We start from the raw sequence: 5,933 nt of genomic DNA, 5'->3' as shown, positions 1-5,933 counted from the left end.
GTATGTGCTCACACATACTGTCCTCTAGGACCACTTCTATTCACTGCTTAAGATTAAACTCTGGATTGCCTCCTCCCAGAGGCCTCTCTGGCTGACCTTGGGCTAAGGAAAGGGAACTTTGTCAGTCCTGCCTTGTTTCCCCCTCATACAGGCCAGTGAGCTTGGATGGAGAGTGGTGGAGGGTGTCTCATTCATCTGTGTCTCCTTCCAAAGGAGACTTTGCTACATTCTACATTCAGCCAACAGAAAGTCTTGGGCAGAAAATATAAGGAAAAGGACAAGGGCCATCATGATTCATTCTTTTCTGATTTGTTTCTCTTGAAAAGTAGAGCAGCATTAAAGAAAAAGAAAAAAAATGACACACAACACAGAACTGTTTTCATTCTCTATTTTTTCTTCTTGTCCATATTTTTTTTTTTTGAGACAGAGTCTCACTTTGTCGCCAAGGCTGGAGTGCGGTTGCATGAACTTGGCTTACTGCAATCTCCGCCTCCTGGGTTCAAGCAATTCTCCCATCTCAGCCTCCCAGGTAGCTGGCATTACCGTGTCTCAGCCTTCCGAGTAGCTGGGATTACAGACGCCTGCCACCACACCCGGCTAAGTTTTTTATTTTTAGTCGAGACGGGATTTCACCAAGTTGGCCAGGCTGGTCTCGAACTCCTGACTTCAGGTGATCCACCCACTTTGGCCTCCTGAAGTGCTAGAATTACAGGCCTGAGCCACTGTGCCCAGCCCTCCTTGTCCACATGTATACATAACTTAATAGTTGTAATCAGTACTGACAAGCTTGACATTTCCCCTGCTAATGAGAACATTTCCCCTGGTTCCTTTCTTGGGCTCAGTCCTGGGTAGGCACAGGAAGCTTCTACCCCATGCTGGAGCCGGTGGCAGCCCTTTTCCTAAAACCCTCCCTGCCAGGTGTTTGGGTTCCAGTTCCATTCTAAGCACCACCCCAAATCCTTCCTCCTCGCTCCACCCCCCAGTGCCCCCAAGTATCACTCCACATAGCTGCCTTTGTTCCTTAATGGGAGGGACTTGGCATTCATGGAACCCCTATGACATGCTTAGTGCTTTCCGCAGAGCAGCCGGTTAATGCCTGCAACAGCCTTGCAAGGCAAGTACTATGTCCCTTGCCCTACATATGTGGAAACTGAGGCTCAGAAGTGAGGCAGCTTCCCCACCATTTCAACTCTCCAACCCTGAGGCCTGGGACCTTGACTGTTCCTGAATCAGCTGATCCCAAGTCACCCACCTGGTACCCCAGGCACCTAACAAACACGGGACTGCCAGATGGCCACGCACACTCCTGTTAGGGGCCAATTCTCCAGGTCAGGGGTAGAGTCAGGCTCTAACCGTGAAGTGTGTCCTTCCTAAGAGCGAGGGAAAGGCTTGGCTAAAAGCACAGAGGCACCGGACAGTCAGGACGGTGTGATCTCAGGAAAGTTCCTTCACTTCTGTTTCAATTTCCTCATCTGTGAAGTGGGATCTACCTAAGGGATGCTGTGAGGATTAAATGAACTGGTAAAAGCAGAGTCCAAACAGTGCCTGGCACATAGCAAACTGTGTATAATTGCCATTATTCTGATTATTTTCATCATCTCTGACTGTGGTACCTCATTTCTAGGCTGAATATACTCACCCCTAGTCTTCTGGACTTTCTACTATTTTTAATTAGGGGGTTGAAGCCTCACGAGTCATGGGGTTTCCTGATAGATAACATGATGCAGCCACACTATGTGACAAGTTTTTCTTTCTTTTTTTTTAAATTATACCTTAAGTTCCAGGATACAAGTGCACAACGTGCAGGGTTATTACATATGTATACATGTGCCATGTTGGTGTGCTGCACCCATTAACTCGTCATTTACAATAGGTATTTCTCTTAATTCCATTTTTAATGTCCATCATCTCTATTCCTGACAACAACACTGCAAAATAGGAATCACTACCACCAGTGTTTAGATGAGAAGATGGAGGTTCAGCGTTCCATGGTGGGCCAGACGCAGGGCCAGAAATCGCATTCGGCTCAGTGCGGCAGCAGGACTCTGGCTGTCCAATTCACCTTCCTAGCTTCACTGGATGATGTGGTGCTCAGTGCACGGAGCCACTGGGCCCACTGGGCCCTCCTCCTTGAGGATTCTGATGAGTGTTTTATTCTTACTTGGATGGTGTGACACCCTTTTCAGCAAGGAGCAGTAGCTTGGGGTAGAGTGGGTGGATTTGATTTTCCAAATCATCCCAGCTGTTGGCCTAGAGAGGCCAAAAAGACCAGGACTCTGTCCTCTGGGTCCGTCCCCAAGCCTGTAACCTCAGCACAGGTGCCGGTTACCATGGCGGCCATAGCACCTCTTCCCAGGTCTCTGGACAGTTTTCTTGGGAAAGTTGGGGTAAAAAGGCTTTCTCAACCCTTCCTTCCTATCACCTTATTCACTCATCTCCACTTAAGTTTAGAGGCCTGCTCCATGCCAGGTCCTGTGATGAGCAGTAAAGATACAGAAGTGAGCCAAAAAGATACAGTCTCCTCCCAACAGGAGGAGGAAGAGGATCAAAAAGACACAGCCCCCTCCCCACAGGAGGAAGAGCACCAGAAAGACTCAGTCCCCTCCTAACAGGAGAAGGAAGAGGACAAAAAAGACACAGCCCCTTCCCAACAGGAAGAGGAAGAGGACCAAAAGATGCAGTCCCCTCCCAACAGGAGGAGGAAGAGGACAGGCCTGACAGCAGGCCCTCAGGGAAAGATGCAGGCCACAGAAAGATAGAGAATGTCTTCTGTCCTTAGAAGACAAGATGAAAGCTGAGATCTGAATAAGTGTGTTTGCTGTTGGGGGAACAGGGAGGAGGCCAACATGGCTGGAGCCGGGTGAAGCCAGGGAAGAGGGAGAAGATCCCCTTAGCTACTAAGACAAGAACAGCAGAATCATCCTCAACTCTCTCCTCACCCTCACATCCAATGAGTTATCTACATTCCCTTCTAGAAGTTTCCCAAACCCATCCCTTCTTATCCAGCCCTGGGTGCTTACTTTGGGTCAGTGTTCCCCTTCTCCGTGTGACATTGCCATGGCCACCTCTCCAACTGTCTGCAGCCTTCATCTGCTCTCCTGAAATCCATCATTCCCCAGCTTTCTGAAACTAACATCTGGCTGTGTCACTCCTCACCTGCAAAACCTTCGATGGCGCCCAATGATCTATGCTGTGCTGTCCAATTCCATAGCTGCAAGCCGCAGATGGCTATTTAAAGGTAAATCAATTAAAGTTCAATGAAATGTAAAATGCAGTTCCTCAGTTACATGGGCCACATTTCAAAGGCTCAATAGGCTCATGTGGCTAGTGGCTACCATATTGCACAGTATAGATACAGAATACTTCATCCCAGAAAGTTCTTTTGGACAGCATGGGACTCTATGGGAAACAAAAATCCAAATTCTTTGGCCTGGTATTTAAGTCATTAAACAATCTGGCCCCGGCTGGTTCGTCCCAGCTCATTTCCCACCAGCCCTTCCCATCACACTCAGCTCCAGTGTTTCACATGAACCTACAATTCCCAACCCTACCTGTGGTAGTGTCCTCTGTACCTTTCTGGAATTTACTTGTGCAACACATGCAGGTATGTATGGAGTGTGTGTGGACCTGTGTGTGTGTATATGTATTGTGACTGAGTGTGTATGTGTGTGTTCGTGTGTATGTGTGTATTTTCTCATTTTCCTCCCTTTCTTACACTAAGGTTTCTTTGGGGGATGACAAAAATGTTATGAAATTAGATTATGGTGATGGTTGCACAACTCCATAAATACAGTAAAAGTCATTGAATTGTCACTTTAAATGAGTGAACTTTATGATATGTAAATTATATTTTAGTAAAGCCATTTTTAAAAAGAATGTTACATATACTGATATATACTGGTTTGCACCTTGTTTGTTCAAGAGAGCCTAGCACTCTTTCCTCATCACTGAATACAGAGCTTCCTCATTCTTTATACAGCTGCAGTGTATTTTGCTGTGTAAATGTTCCATCATTTATCTACCGTGTCTCCGACTGATGGCCTCTTGGGGTGTTTCCAGCCCTTTACTATTCTGGACAATGCTGCAGGAATAGCATGTTCCAAGTGTGCGCTGGTATATCCATGGAACAAATATCTCCAAGTGGGGTTGCGGGATTGCAGAGTAGCTGCAGTTGTCATTTTGACAGATGTTGTACAGCTCCCTCCACGGAGCTGGACAGATTTGCACATTCCCACCTGCAGTGGTTGAGAGTACACGTTTCCCCAAGCCTCACTGATAGCTTGCATCAGACTCATGTGGTCTATCATTGCGCTTTTAAGTACATTACTCTTATAAGGGAGCTTGAGCAACTTTACAGATATTTAAAAGGCTTTTGGATTTATTTTGGGGGGAACTGCCTGTTCGTGTCCTTTGCCCGTTTTTTATTAGATTACTGATCTTTTCCATCTTGATTTCTAGATGCTCTTTATACATTGTGGTGATTAAACCTTTACGATACATTTTTTCCAATTTGTTTTTTGTCTTTTGTTTTATTTGCCACATAGAACTTTAAAAGATTTTTAAAATCTTATTAAATTCATCAATATTATCTTCTCTGGCTTTTGGATTTTTGAGTGTCAGAAAGCCCTTACCCCTCCAAATTTTTAAAGGAGTTTGCCCAAACTTTGACACTTCCTGGCTCCATGCTTTTGCAATTAAATTAAAATTAAATTAAAATTGTGATCCACTTGACATTTGATCCACATGGCATTTCAAGGGGTGTGCATTGATCTATGGTGTATGGATCGAACCATCCTTTTCCACATGACCACCTGTTTGTCCCAACATCATGTATTAAGTATTTATACCACACTGATTTGAGATATTGCCTTTATCATATACTAATGTCCTGGGTGAATTGGAGCCTATTTCTGGACTTTCTACTCTGTTCTACTGGTATGTCTATCTCTTCATGTGCCAATACCACACTGGTATAATTACTGCCATTTTAGGGTATAAAACGAAATTTAATCCAACTCGCCTGTGAAGCTTTCTAAGTTATCCTTAAATACATAGATCTCCCTCCCCTCTCCTCTTAATATACCAAGCATCTCTGCCCAGGCTTTGAGTTCCTTAAGAATAAAGCCTTGCCCTCTGAGCCTTGCCTATGAATGTAAGTCCCAGTGCCTGGGGTGGGATCTAGGACGTTCGTCCCTCCCATCACAGCAATATCCATCAAGTGCACAGGGCTGTAGTTTTCCGGATGTCACATTTCTCCTTACTTTGAAAATCAAGACACAGTGTCCCTTCTTCAGCCTTCTGACATTGTTTCCAGAGTCCTCCAGGATGTCTCAGACCCCTGGAATGGTGGCTCTGCAGTGAACTTGGCACCTTTTCTGGACTGGAGGCTCCTCTTCAGACTCCAGACACCAAGAGCCCCCAGGGGCTTACCCCTCCTCTCTTCTTTTAGACTTCAAGCCCTGCCGCCCCAGCCCTTCTGTGTCCAGTGGAGGTTCCCACTCTTTGTGCAGAAAGTGAAGTTGAATCCCTATTTACTTCTCCTTCCATCAACATGACAAGAAGGGCACTTTGCCTGTTTTTGGTGGTCACTCTTCACTGCAGATACCACAATGGAAAAAGCCATTTCTGTTGACCCTAGATATATTTTTTGCAAGTCTGGGCCAGCTCGTGGCTATCAGCTCTGTTTTAACATCAAGCCAATTTAAGAGCTTCCCAGCATTTGGCAAACATATCTGGAGCCTATCCTCCCTACCAGACCTGTGCCAGGTGCCAGAGGACACCAAGGCTGTGTCAATCTGTCCTTAGAGGGCTTCATTTCCAGTGCACAGAATGGATCGACACAGAAAAAGAAAACCCCAAATTACGGCATTTCATGGAGTGTGCATTGCCTGGGCTTGCTGGGTCCCCGATCTTTTTCCTGATGCAGAGGTTAT

This window comes from Macaca fascicularis, chromosome 2 (genome assembly GCF_037993035.2).
Source record: "Macaca fascicularis isolate 582-1 chromosome 2, T2T-MFA8v1.1".
Taxonomy (NCBI): Eukaryota; Metazoa; Chordata; class Mammalia; order Primates; family Cercopithecidae; genus Macaca; species Macaca fascicularis.
The sequence above is the reverse complement of the archived record's forward strand: the minus strand, read 5'-3'. Positions refer to the sequence as shown.